Genomic DNA, 13,908 nt, shown 5'->3' on the forward strand with positions numbered 1-13,908 from the left:
GCAGCATCATGGTTTGGGCCTGCTTTTCTTCAGCAGGGACAGGGAAGATGGTTAAAATTGATGGGAAGATGGATGGAGCCAAATACAGGACCATTCTGGAAGAAAACCTGATGGAGTCTGCAAAAGACCTGAGACTGGGACGGAGATTTGTCTTCCAACAAGACAATGATCCAAAACATAAAGCAAAATCTACAATGGAATGGTTCACAAATAAACATATCCAGGTGTTAGAATGGCCAAGTCAAAGTCCAGACCTGAATCCAATTGAGAATCTGTGGAAAGAACTGAAAACTGTTGTTCACAAACGCTCTCCATCCAACCTCACTGAGCTCGAGCTGTTTTGCAAGGAGGAATGGGCAAACATTTCAGTCTCTCGATGTGCAAAACTGATAGAGACATACCCCAAGCGACTTACAGCTGTAATCGCAGCAAAAGGTGGTGCTACAAAGTATTAACTTAAGGAGGCTGAATAATTTTGCACGCCCAATTTTTCAGTTTTTTATTAGTGAACAAAGTTTGAAATATCCAATAAATTTCGTTCCACTTCATGAATGTGTCCCACTTAATTACAGTTTTATATCTTTATGTTTGAAGCCTGAAATGTGGCAAACGGTTGAAAAGTTCTAGGGGGCCGTACTGTGCATTACCAATAATGCTAATCATTATTAACCATAAGTCCCCTTTCACACCTGTGTGACTTGTCCTGCGACTTGGGACTGTCTGTATCTGTGCAACTTCAAATCGAATCGCATCAATTTCAACATAGTCCCTGCACTACTTTGGTCCAGCTTTGATGCGACTGGAGGTCCATAGACCTCAGATTACACAGGCATTGCTTCAAGTCCAGTCAAAATTGCGGCAAAAAAATTGTGCGACTTTCATGTTGCACAAGTGTGAAAGGGGCCTAAATGAGCAATAGTGAAAAAGAAAAATTATATGTAAGCATTTTATCTACCACCTTCATTATTTTCATTTTACAAAGCACCAATGTCCAGCTTTTCTTAAGTGAGGTGTAGGATGTATGTATACCTCTATTAGTGCTCCATATTTCAGGCCTTAGACCTCTTAAACACCATGTAAGCCGCATGGACTAGTGACTTTTACAACTGAAGTGTATGCCAACTCAAATACAATATTTTACTACATGCTTGCACATGCACCTGGACAATGAGATTTTTTTGTTACACTGTAAAACCCTACTAATCCTCTAAAAGTCTAAATTATCCAGACCTTCTAGTCGCAAGTCTAGCTATAGTGCTCTTTTGTTGGGTGACAACCCTCACCCACTGCTTGCAATGTAGAATTGACCATCACACGCCCATAGACACTCATGCTGTAAGACCACAGGCAGCCATGCTGACTAGCGCACCAGAAAATAATTATAATAGTAATGCTCGGTTTAAAGCTGAACTCCGGGACAAGCAAATATGGTCTTAATATTGGTGTACTTCGTGTATTTCTTCCAGATCTGTGCAGTAAGCTAGTGTGAAACTTTGCCTCTGTGCTGGAGCTTCCTGTAATAAAGACCGGTCACTGCTGCTTTCTCTCCTTGCACAGAAAGACTGGCCTACAGTAGTTTCCACCACCTCCTATAGCTTTCTGTAGTAGATGGAGCTTACTGGCCCCTCCCACAGCTCTGCTCAGGCTATGTACAGCCCAGTGATGTCACCACTACTTTTACAAGGTAATATCTGGGGTTGCAAATACATTTGCTGCACATAAAGTGGATTTATATCAGGAATTTATTTGCATGAAAGTTTTTGGGGCCAAGATATTAGCCTTAAAGAGTTTTTTTTTTTTCATACATCACAGGACACAGACTAGGCTTAATAAAAATGACTACTTGGGTTATGTACCACCTATAGGTGAGCGGACACTGGCACACAGACAGGAATTCCCTCCCTATATAACCCCATCTCCCAAGAAGAGCATCAGTTTTTTTTACCAGTGTCAGAAGGCGAGGCTTCGAAATTCATCCCCACAGGTATATTATAGGTCGGATTTTGTCTTTCCTTCAGTCTGGAAAGAATATGAAGCTGGCCCCGAGTATTAAGGGGCAGATTTCTGCCTTGGAAATATTTTTCCAGAGGCCAATTGCTTCCCATTCTCTGGTATGAGCATTTTTATAAGTAATCATGTATATGGTTCCTCCAATTAGGTCGCCTCTAGCCTCTGTTGATATCAATTTGATACTGTCAAACTTGCAGAGGCCACCATTTGACCTAATCTAGGATCTTCTGTTAGCGTTTCTGGCTCAGAAAGTTGTCTTCCTGTTCGATATTACATTGGCAAGGAGAGTATCAGAATTGGTGGCTCTTTCCTCCAGGAGAGGTTTCTGATACTCCATACCGACAAGGTAGTGTTCTGTCATCTTTTTTTTTTTTTTTTGCTGAAGGTCGTTTTGGCTTTTCATCTTAATCAGGACATTGTCTTGGCTTCTTTTTTTTTTCCAGGTCTGTGTTGCCAGGGGGCAGGACCCATTACACAGTAAATATGATGCAGGCTATAAAGGTGTATTTGAAATTGACTGCTGCAGTTAGGCAGTGGCACTAGCGATTTGTCCTTCCAGAAGGACCAGCCAGCTACTAAATCGACCAATTCACATTGGATTTGGCAGCTAATTTCCCAAGCCTATGGCTTTAAGGGAAGGAATCCACAGTTTCATGTGATAACCAGTGGCGGCCGGTCGATAGGGATGCCGCCCCCCCCCGATCATCTTTAAAAAAAAAAAAAAATACAATTTAAAGCCACTATGGGGCGCCGGACCTATTACTGGCTATGGGGTGGGGGTGGGGTTTGGCATCCCATGTGGCCCAGGCAGAGGTGCCGATTGGCCACCGTTCTGGGTGGCATCAGGGCGCAGAGCAGTGCGCCCCGACACTCCCCACTTCTACATTCTAATCGTGTGATTGGTCCAGACTCCAGCCTGGACCAATCATTCAGGACATCCCGTCTGACGTCGTGGGGGACGGGGCGTGTGCGTCAGTCACTCTGACTCACTCGGTTCCCGCCCGCCGTCAGACTCACAGCGAGGAGGAGCAGCGTGGACGTCTCACAGATAGAGTCGAGTGCCAGCCAGAGCAGGTAAGTGAAACCACATGATCCCTCCCAAAACTTCACCTCTCAATCCCTTAGCCAGCTCCATAAAACATTCATCGTCCTTCTGTTTAACAGTCAGTGGGGCCCAGCAGCTGACAAGCAGCTCTCTCCCTCTGCAGCCGATCCCCAGCCTCCCGTTCTCTACGAGTGACCGAGTCCCCCTGCAGGCTGCACGTCTCAGTGTGCTACTGTGCGGTGCATGCTCTGATCTCTGCCAATAACGCTGACCGTCAGCTCTTCAAAACCATGTCTCCATCCATCCATGAGTCCATCCATCCATCCGTCCATCCATCCATGAGTCCATCCATGTCTCCATCCATCCATCCGTCCATCCATGTATCCATCCATGTCTCCATCCATGTCTACATCCATCCACCCATGTCTCCATACATCCATCCACCCATGTCTCCATCCATCCATCCACCCATGCCTCCATCCATCCACCCATGCCTCCATCCATCCACCCATGCCTCCATCCATCCATGTCTCTATCCATCAATCCAGGTCTCCATTCATCCAGGTCTCCATCCATCCAGGTCTCCATCCATCCAGGTCTCCATCCATCCAGGTCTCCATCCATCCAGGTCTCCATCCATCCAGGTCTCCATCCATCCATTCATGCCAGTGGGAAGTGGAGGGATTGGGGGGATTTGTGCTGGCAGGGGACCTCAAAGTCACGCAATTTTTTACCGCATTTTTTGCCGCGAAGCAATACCTATTACATTTTTCTTTTTGCGCCCCCCCAAAAATTTCGAGCACCAGCCGCCACTGGAAACTCACTCTACCCAGAGTATGGGGGCCTCTTGGGTTATCTGTCAGGCCTCAGTGGAACAGGTATCTAAGGCTGCAACCTGGTCTTCAATTTACATCTTTACAAATGTATTTTTAAGGTGGATGTAACTGCCACTGAAGATACAGCATTTGGTTGCAATGTCTTGTGGGGCTGCTGTAGAGCTCTTTGGGCCTGCGGTGGCTGTCTTTCCTCCCCTTGTTAGCAGTACTTTGGGACATCCCAGGTAGTCATGTATATTAGACCTGCTCTGTGTCCCATGATGGTTGAAAAGGAAAACTTGATTTTCGTACTTACCTGTAAAATCAATTTCTTAGAGTACATCACAGGACACAGAGGCCCATTCCATTCTATTGGGGGATATTGCTTGCTACAAACTGACGCTCTCCTTGGGAGGTGGGGTAACATAGGGGAGGACTTCTTTTTTGCCAGGGTCTATTTACCTATAAGTGGCACATATCCCAGGTAGTTCTGTTTATTAAGCCTATTCCGTGTTACACGATGTACTCTAGAAAATTGATTTCACAAGCAAGTACAAAAATCCAGTTTTTGCACATTGTTATTTATTGGGCTTTTGTTTTTATATAGGGCGTGGTAACTTACCTTGATAAGGCCTCTTGCACACTGCAGCTTAAAAATGCTCAGTACAGCGGTTTTTTTTTCTGAGCTAAAATAGAGCCCATTCATTCTTAATGTGCCTATGCACACAGCCGCGTAAATGAGCGCCGCGTTTTCTTCAGTAAGAACAAAATAGAAAAATCTGCATTTTTGGTCAGTAATTTGCGCCTGATGCGCACAAAAACGCGCACAAACGCGCAAAAACGCGCGAATGCGCTCAAATGACCCAAAATGTCAATTGAATATCCAGAACACTAGAATAAATTTGCGCGCAATTACGCGCATTTACGCGAATTCGCGCGAGCGCGTTATCGCGAAAATGCGCGCATTACAATTACGCCAGAAAACGCAGATGCGCTAACAGGAGTATCGTGTGTAAGGTGCCTAACATATCAAGTAGCAGCAACATAAGAACTCTGAATGCTTAAAGTGTATTTTCAACGTTGCAGTCCTGTTTGAAAAATGCCACTTCTTTGTTATGTTTTCCAGTTCTCAAATATCCAAAAATAATCAGAAATATATTGCAAGTCTTTTCTCTTCTGCCAGTAAAATGCTTTCCCCATTTTGCTAGCATTGTTTGTATATTACCTGTCCATTTTAGGTGCTTACAATCTCGCAAGGGAGGCACCTGGACACAATCTTGCAAAAGGGTGTAGTCTCAAGAGATCCCACAGCACTTACTGCTATAATCTTATCTAGAACCTAGTGCTTGTCAAGTGGGAAGGCTTAATACTTTACACATAAGATAAATGTATAGCAAGCCTTGCTCCGGGAAGTCACTCTAATGCTGGGTACACACTGCCCACAAATTGGCCTGTTCCTGCTGAAACTTTCAGGCAGTGTGTACAGCAGTCTGTCTAATAACTGGCTTTTGTTGCAGGGATATGCTGGAAAGCCAGCATCTGATCACCGCTCGCAGGCAATGGCTGTGAGCACTGATCAGTGTATTCCTGCAGGTTTCCTGTCAGAGTACAATAGCACAGCGGGGCAGATCGCCACACCAACATCGCTTGTGTTGGTACGGCAATCGTCAGTTTTTTTTTTCATTCAATTCAGTGGGGCTATAGACAGTTGGCCTGGTTTGTCCACACATACCCCAGTTTTTTTTTTGGCATTTAACTTCTAAATATGCAACATCCCCTTTGAGTAAGGATTTAGGGCCTGTTCCAGCCAGACATCGATCGACCACTAATTCACACATCTCTGTTCAGCACTGGATTAGACTGTGTGGTTACTTTATGCCAGATCACAGTCAGCCTGGGATAATCCCAACAGGCTTCATCTCGTCTTCTAATAGGATTGTCCAGGATTTTATCATCAACTATTCCTTTATTCAATTATTTTCATTATCTAAATGATTACATTCAACTGCTAATTTAATGTATTAGATTAGAGGCCAATCCATCTGAGTGTTAATTAGCCAAAACATGTGATCTCTGCAGCTGGTCTGCTACTGCTAAAACCATTTCCAAATAAACAGTTTATTAAACATTCAGACACACAAATCCCAACCTGCAAAAAGGTCATACAGCATATTCATATTATGTAATATAACTGGGTAATAGAATACACTATATCGCCTGACATTTTAGATTTGAATTGCACAAATACAGCTATTGTGAAATAACGGAATTTTTGTAAAATCTTACCTGTAAAATTCCTTTCTCTGAGTCCTCCGACAGTCGCTGCCTCTTCATATTCGTCACATATGGGGGTATTAGACTTTGCTCCGAAGGAGTAGCTAGGCAACAGAATATGTTAACAATAAAGCTTTAACATATCCCACCCTCAAGGGGTGGTCCCCTCAGTCAATACCCTCCTACTTCCTGCAACCATATCTCAGTTTTAGTGGAATAGCAGTAGAGTATACATTCAAACCCCAAAAGAGGGGCGGGGGCGGCGACTGTCGGAGGACTCAGAGAAAGGAATTTTACAGGTAAGATTTTACAAAAATTCCGTTTTCTCTTACGTCCTCCGACAGTCGCCGCCTCTTCATATTCGTCACATATGGGGACGTCCCAAAGCAGTGCAAACATGAGGGGTGGGAAACGCATCCGCGCCGAAAGGCAACGCAGTCTCCACATCAAAGAAAGGAACCTTACCAAAGGAAGGAAACCAGCTGGGCAACAGCAAAAATAAGTGCTCAACAGGAGCAACAACCCAGGAAAAGACAAAAAAACCAGGGGATACAAAAAACCATCCCAACAGCCAGGAGTCCCCAACAAGGGACCCTATGGAACAGCCGCACTAAGAACCTTGCGGCCAAAGGAAGCATCCGCCGATGCCTGAACATCGACTTTGTAGAATTTTGTGAAAGTGTGTACGGTCGACCAAGTCGCCGCCTTACACACCTGGGCTACAGAAGCCCCATGACGGCAGGCCCAAGACGTACTCAGTGATCTAGTAGAGTGCGCCTTCACAGGCACAGGGGGAACCTTCCCCTGCAAGGCATAGGCCTGTTCAATGGTCTGCCTGATCCATTTGGCAATGGTAGAGGCGGAAGCCGCCATGCCCTTCCGAGGACCCTCTGGAAGAACAAACAAGGAGTCAGTCTTACGAAAAGACTCAGTCGATTTAAGGTAAACCCTTATCGCCCGAACAACATCCAGAGAGTGCAATCTCACCTCCTTCGGATGTTTAGGCTTCGTGCACAACGAAGGCAAAACAATATCCTCGTTAAGATGGAATTCCGAAACTCGTTTCGGTAGAAAAGAAGGATTAGGTCGCAAGACCACCTTATCCAAATGAACAACCAGGTACGGAGACTTGCAGGACAAAGCCGCCAGTTCCGACACTCTGCGAGCCGAAGTGATCGCCACCAAAAAGGCGACCTTTTTGGACAACATAGACAACGAGATCTCCCTGATCTGTTCAAAAGGAGCACGTTGTAACACAGATAGAACTAGATTCAAGTCCCAAGGGGGCAAAGGATCCCTCCTAGGAGGAACCAGATGCCGCACACCCTGAATAAAAGTGCCAACCAAGGAGTTGGAAGCCACGGGACGTTGAAACAGAACGGCCAGCGCCGACACCTGACCCTTAATCGTAGCCAGCGCCAAACGCTGATCGACACCCGTCTGAAGGAAAGACAGCACACGGGAAACCGAGTACGTGCGGGGTGAAAACCCCCTGGACTCACACCAGGCAAAATAGGCCTTCCAAGTACGGTAATAAACCTTCCCCGAGGAAGACTTCCTCGCGTTGATCAAAGTATGAACGACCTCTGGAGAGAGACCCTTCTCCTTCAGGACCTCGGTCTCAACAGCCAGGCCGTCAAAGCCAGCGACTGTAAAGCAGGATGGTAAATCGGTCCTTGAGACAGTAGATCGTCTCGAAGAGGCAGACGCCAAGGAGCGTCGACCGCCAGATTCACGAGGTCTGCGTACCAGGACCGGCGAGGCCAGTCCGGTGCCACAAGAATCACCGTGCTGCGTTCCGAGTGCAACCTGCGAAGGAACCTGGACAGCAACTGAATCGGTGGAAACGCGTACATCAGCCTGTACTGATGCCACGGGGCCACTAACGCGTCCGACGCGTCTGCCCGAGGGTCGCGCGTCCTTGCCACGAACCTCTTCACCTTGTAGTTGAGGCGAGACGCGAACAGGTCCACATCTGGAAGACCCCACTTCGCGCACAACATCTGGAAGACAGCCGGGTGGAGAGACCATTCCCCCTGATCCAGGGTCTGGCGACTCAGATAGTCCGCCTGCCAGTTCTCCACTCCCGGAATGTGAACCGCCGTTATCGCCGGGACATGAGTCTCGGCCCAAGACAGAATGTCGGCCACTTCTCGAGCCGCTCGGGCACTCCTGGTGCCCCCTTGGTGGTTGATGTAGGCCACCGCCGTGGCATTGTCCGTCTGCACCCGAACCGGGCAGCCCTGCAGCCGGTCCGTCCAGCGATGAAGACAGAGCCTTATCGCACGCAATTCCAGAATGTTGATCGGAAGGGAAGACTCCCCCTCCGACCAGGTCCCCTGGGCGGACAGAACGCCCAGAACACCACCCCAGCCCGACAGGCTGGCATCCGTGGTGATTATCGTCCACGAGATCGGACGAAACGACTTGCCCCCGGACACCAACGGGGACTGGAGCCACCACAGAAGGTTTTCCCTGGTGCGATGACTCAACGAGATCTGAAGATCCAGAGATTGAGGTCGCCCGTCCCACCTGGACAGGATCTCCGCTTGGAGACCCCGCGTGTGAAACTGCGCGAAAGGAATCGCCTCGAAGGCCGAGACCATCAATCCCAGACATCTCATACCCGTCCGCAGAGACGAGTGTGGAACGTCCCTGAGGGACCTGACTTCCTCCTGAAGAGTCCTGAGTTTGTCTTCCGGCAGGAAGACCTTCGCCTGCACCGAGTCCAGTATCATTCCCAGATAGGGGAGACGAACCGACGGACTCAGTGTCGACTTTGGAACATTTATCGTCCAACCGAACTCCTGCAGAGTTTGCATTGTGACAGACAGGTCCTTCTCCAGACCCTGTCTGGTCGCAGACCGAACCAGAATGTCGTCCAGATACCCCAGGACAGAAATGCCCTGGGCTCTCAATAATGCCAGAACCGGTGCAAGCACCTTGGTGAAGACCCGCGGAGCCGAGGCGAGCCCAAAGGGCAACGCCACAAACTGGTAGTGATCCTCCGCAATGGCAAATCAAAGGTACTTCTGATGACCCTCGAATATGGGGATGTGAAGGTACGCATCCTTCAAATCGATGGAGGCCATGAATTTCCCCGGAACCAGGGCAGCCACCACCGAGCGCAGGGATTCCATGCGGAACTTGCGAACTCGCACAGAGCGGTTCAGAGCTTTCAAGTCCAGAATCGGACGAACCTTGCCCTCCTTCCTGGGCACGGTGAACAGATTGGAATAAAACCCCCGAAATCTGTCCCGATGAGGCACCGGAACCACCACTCCCTGAGCCCTCAGGTCCCGCACCGCCAGGTGCAGATCCCGCAGGCGCTCTGGAGACAGTTGAAGATTTGAGGGAAAAAATCTGCTCTCCGGCCGAGAGAGAAACTCGATCTTGTAACCAGATCGAACGATTTCCAGAACCCATCTGTCCCTCACACGGGCCAACCAGGGCTGAAGAAAACCGAGCAAGCGTCCCCCCACCCCAAAACTGGGTGAGGGCGCCCCTTCAGGCCGAACTGTTATGGGCCGCAGGTCCGGATTGACCGGACTTCTGTTTCCCAGACCAGGGCTTCTTCTGAGAGCCTTGGCCCTTGAACGGTTTGCCCTTGTAGTGCGGCCGAAAGGCACGAAAGGACCCCTGAGGGGGCCGAAAATGAGCATGCTTCTTCCCAGAAGCCCCCTTAGCCTTGGGGAAATGGGGCAAGAGAGTGCTCTTACCCCCGGTAATCCCCTTAATCAACACATCCAGGGACTCCCCAAAAAGGCGAGACCCATCATAAGGCAGATTGGCTAAGGTTTTACGTGAAGATTGGTCCACCGACCAACATTTCAACCAAACCAGGCGGCGAGACAACACCGCCACGCTGTGCACACGCGCGGCCAACGGAATCAGGTCCAGGTCCGCATCACACAGATACATGACACCCTGGTGGATCTGATCCACCATATCCAGGGTCGCCGCCGAGGCCGAATCGGCCACTAGGACGCGCCTAAGCATCTGCGTCCAACTTGCGATCGCCTGGGCCGCCATGAGAGAAGCAAACAGAGCCTTAAGCATAGAACCCGTAACAGAATAAGTATGACGGGCAAGAGACTCCAGTCTCCTATCCGTGGCATCACGGAAAACAGGGGATCCCTCTGCAGGGATCGCAGTGGCTTTGTTCAAAACCGCAATAGCATGATCCACTGGCGGAGGCACACACCACCGTTCATCAGTGGCAGGCGAGAAAGGATAACGCAGCTTAAATTTACTTGGTACCGCAAAAGGCTTGCGCAAATCGCGCCATTGGTCCTTAACAGCGCGCTGAAAATCAGCATTGCAGGGAAAAACCTGCGGCGTCCTGCGTTTTCTCTGCGTCCCATAAGCCGCCAAGGCAGCTGGGGGACACACCTCGTCCTGCAAACGTAGCGTCTGCTTAATGGAAGCAATCAACTCATCCATGATTGCAAGCTCTTCAGGCGAGCCAGGGGGAGAATTATCAACCCTCTCAACTTCAGCCTCTACCTCAGACCCCACTAGATCAAGAGAGGAGCGGGACCCCGATAGGGGGGTCCCCGCCAGAACAGCCCCATCACCTTCACCCTCAGAATCAGAGGACAGAGCAACTCTGGGCCGTTTAGTAGATTGAGCAGCCACCAGCATTTGCACCTATGCAGCAAGGCCAGCCACAATAGTGGCTAAATCCCCCCCTGGGGGGGAAACAGCGGTCCCCTGGCTTTCCACCAATACTGTGGGAAACTTGCCCTCCTGAGAATCCATTGCCCCTGTATGCCAGACAACCAAGGGTTAACTGCCCCCTTACAGCAAGCGCGGCAAGCGCAGCCCACCGCACCACACTCAGGCACAATGAGACCCCCACAGGGAATATACAGACTGAATACAGGCAATGGAACACAGGAATAGAAGGATAAAACCTGAGGAGACTCCGCTGCTGCTGCTGCCTCGATCGGTGCTTCCAGGAGAGAGGAAGTGATGCTGCCAGGGCGCTCTATGTAAGCCTATGGAGGCTACAAGAAAATGGCCGCCGTGCATGTAAACCATGCGGCCGGAGCGGGCGCCGGTAAAATGGCGTCGTTTGGCGCCGAAATCGCCGCTCCACAGTGCATAAAATCACACACAATATTATCCCATTATATGGATACATGTTAGATCGCCGCAGCGATCGCTGTATATGCCCCAACATGCCATTAAAAACATGCCCCACAGCACACAGCTCCTCACACTGCCAAGCCTGACATACTCAGTGTCATACAGCTCCCCCCCCCCCTTGCAGCCCACAGCATGCAGCCGAGAGATAGGGAGACAAGCAGTGTGATTAAAGGCAGGTTACACAGTCCCAGACTGAGACCCCCCCCAGACAGACAGGTCCCCACATAGATACACTTACCTCACATGGCGTGGGGAACCCGCACAGGCGAACAAGCCGCTGCACATGAGGCAGGGAGAGTCGCAATTCAAGACGCACACAATGGCGGTTCAGAAACCGCACAGCGTCCGGTGAGGTAGCCACCTCACCAATCATCCCTGCACCGAACAGGGATGGGTCGTTCACTGTGCCAGGAGCGTTACCTGGCTGAACGCTCGATGGCAGACTGGGAAGCCACTGACCCACGACCTGCGACCAGGGGGATCAGCCCGAGACCCAGTCCGCATGATCCTCTTCGTCCGAAGAACTAACTAATGCTGACAAAAATAACAGCTAAGTAAAGGTAGAGAGAAAACTCAAACAAAATATCAAAAAGAAGAAAGAGTCTGGGACAAAAAGTCCCAGCACAGAGAGAGCCAGCCACTCCTGACAAGCTAGACATTAAAACTGAGATATGGTTGCAGGAAGTAGGAGGGTATTGACTGAGGGGACCACCCCTTGAGGGTGGGATATGTTAAAGCTTTATTGTTAACATATTCTGTTGCCTAGCTACTCCTTCGGAGCAAAGTCTAATACCCCCATATGTGACGAATATGAAGAGGCGGCGACTGTCGGAGGACGTAAGAGAAATACGGTTTCCAACTCTTGAACACTAGGGATGAGCTCAGGTATATTTGGATCCTCGTCTGAACCTGCATGAGCTATCCTGCAAGAAAGCAGTCACTGTGCTCTAATTATCAAAAGCGGTTGATGCATTCCTCGCCCTGCAGCCACACGTGTACAAGGGAAATTGAAAACCAAAATAACCAAAAGTGTTAAAACCCGCGCTAAGTGAACATATTTTTTTATTTTTTCTATTTTTAATTAACTTTTTGAGTTATCTTTTATCTACTAACATTTTGTGGGTCATTTATTTATTAAATAGTGCCATTGTTGTAATGATTTTAATAGATTTTAGACATTTTTAAATAATATTTAATTAAAATAAAATAAGTTTTAATCATATTATTATACATTGTTAACAGGAAGTGAGGGGGTGGATATATTCATTAAGCTAATTCTATCGAAATCTTTTGGTTAATTATGATCTGCTTTGTTTAACTCAAATCGCGGAAGCTTGCCACAAATACGATTTCCTGTATTGCTCTGGGGACACCTAGAGTTTTGTAGTAATAGCAGGAAGTGGTAATAAGAAAGCTTGGCGCTCACCCCGCCTCCCCTGATTGGCTATATGATGAGTTAGTGTAGTATAAATAAGATCTGCCTAACGGGAAGTGATGTCTTTGATAACGCCCATAATAGGCGGGCGAAACGCGTCAAAGCACTTCCGGGCAGAGGAACATCACACAACGTCACTTCATGAAACCACTGTGGAACGCACGCCGGCAGCGTACGCGGAAGTGGGATGATTCGTTGTGATACCGCTATTTTACAAATGCTGATTATCACTGCACTTTTGTGAGTAGTTTTACTAGATTTTATTGAATAAAACACCTACGGGCTTCACTATGTTTGGCTCCTTCCCCTTCTTTTATACATGATCGAGGAGATAGCGGAGAGGTGCTGAACAGAGGTACTTGGAGGCTGTGCTGGATCCATCCATCCAGGGAATATTGTCACAGTTTAAGGCTGGTTTTATCCTAGGTCTAGTGAGTGCATCCCCATAGGGGTTTCTTCCTTGAGAGCACTTTGGCACCTATGTGGAATACTTTGAGCACCTTTCCAGCACTTCAGTTCCAGTCAAGGGAACCATTTACTTTGGACTTCACTTCTATTCAATCATTCTTGCACCATTTGCATTGTTTGCACCATGGACATTTTATAATTGCACTTTATTCATGTATGCACTTTATTGTTTATGAATTTTGTATTTATTGATTATACTATGCACTGATTCACTTTATTATGATTCAATCATTTTAATGCCTGCTAGCGCTGCTTTTAGATTGATTTTTACAAGGGAAATTGAACTGTGCTGCTGTGGGGAATAGGGAATGTCTCTGCACCTTGATTGGCAGTGCACAGTGACAGCTTTTTGGTGGGATAGCTCAGGAAAGTTCAGATTAGGATCTGAACATGCCGGAGTTCATCAATCCTGCTAGTTTCTGAGTCTGTTCACCACTTTGAAATAAAAACAAATAATCAGTTATGGGATTCGGTAAGAGTCTGAAACCTCACTCTAAGCTTGCTTTATAACAGTCCAGGCTTTCCTTCAGCAATAGCTGGATGTGCTATTATTTATCTGTACCCCCATGGAGGCTGGTCTTTGCCCTGCTTGAGCTCAGGGCAGCAGCCTTGTCAATTCATGTGAAAGTATTCAGCATTTAAAATTTACAGCAATGAGGAATTTGTGAAAGAGGCAAACCGTTTTTTCAACCAGTCATTTACAGATCTTG

General features: G+C 48.1%; 1 protein-coding gene across 1 annotated transcript in view; it reads right to left on the reverse strand.

The window, feature by feature from the left end:
* The window catches only part of AGPAT4 (1-acylglycerol-3-phosphate O-acyltransferase 4), a 152,788-nt gene that overhangs the window by 21,898 nt on the left and 116,982 nt on the right, over positions 1-13,908 (reverse strand). The gene's annotated exons all lie outside the window — the stretch shown is intronic.

The sequence above is a fragment of the Pelophylax lessonae genome, assembly GCF_965119305.1.
Source record: "Pelophylax lessonae genome assembly, chromosome: 3".
NCBI lineage: Eukaryota > Metazoa > Chordata > Amphibia > Anura > Ranidae > Pelophylax > Pelophylax lessonae.